This window comes from Dryas octopetala, chromosome 9, assembly GCF_963921425.1.
Source record: "Dryas octopetala chromosome 9, drDryOcto1.1, whole genome shotgun sequence".
Classification (NCBI taxonomy): domain Eukaryota; kingdom Viridiplantae; phylum Streptophyta; class Magnoliopsida; order Rosales; family Rosaceae; genus Dryas; species Dryas octopetala.
Window position 1 is genome coordinate 8,182,920 of NC_141374.1, and position 701 is coordinate 8,183,620.

Consider the following 701-nt stretch of genomic DNA (forward strand, 5'->3'; position numbering starts at 1 on the left):
AAATGGGATTGTCAAGCATGCAGTATGAAAGGAAATCTTAATGTAATTTTGAAGAGTAGTGCCCAAAGTAGTGTTTGGATGGGACAAACCTAAGACCCCAAAAATAAAAGGGGATTATGGCTCAATTGTAGTGGTTGCCCATCACCATGTGGGTCTTGTAATATTATGAATTCCACTGGATAGCTCTGCTGTTTTGAGTCCTATCAAGTCATTATATACTTTTAAGAACAATTTCCCAAACAACAGCGTTTGTAGTCCAACGGTTAGGATAATTGCCTTCCAAGCAATAGACCCGGGTTCGACTCCCGGCGGACGCATAGAATACTATTTTTTTTTTTAATTTCTTCTTATCCTCAGATTTCTTGGAGAAGGCTGGCTTCAAGTTCAAGGCAATATCAATGTTGGTAATTGGTCTAAAACTGCAGAAGCGTTTTTAGAGTTTCCGTGGAAGTCATGAAAAAATAAAAAAACAGAAGAAGATGAAGCATCATTAAAGGTGAACAAATTTGATAATTAATTTGGATTTGATGATTTCAATCATATGCCAAGGATCATTCTTTCATTGCCTTGCTCTCTCTCAATTCTCTTTGTGATTTTCACTCTTTGAATTGAATGATCGGGTCATCACATGTCATTGCTCTCCCCTCCATATATAGGCTCATGAGTGGTTAAATTTAGATTAATAAACTACAAACGATCCC

General features: G+C 36.9%; 1 non-coding gene across 1 annotated transcript; it reads left to right on the top strand.

Moving 5' to 3' along the window:
* The first annotated feature begins 245 nt into the window (after window positions 1–245).
* TRNAG-UCC (transfer RNA glycine (anticodon UCC)) lies at window positions 246–317 on the top strand. Its single transcript has one exon. It is a non-coding gene; the product is annotated as a tRNA-Gly (tRNA).
* The last annotated feature ends 384 nt before the right edge of the window (window positions 318–701 follow it).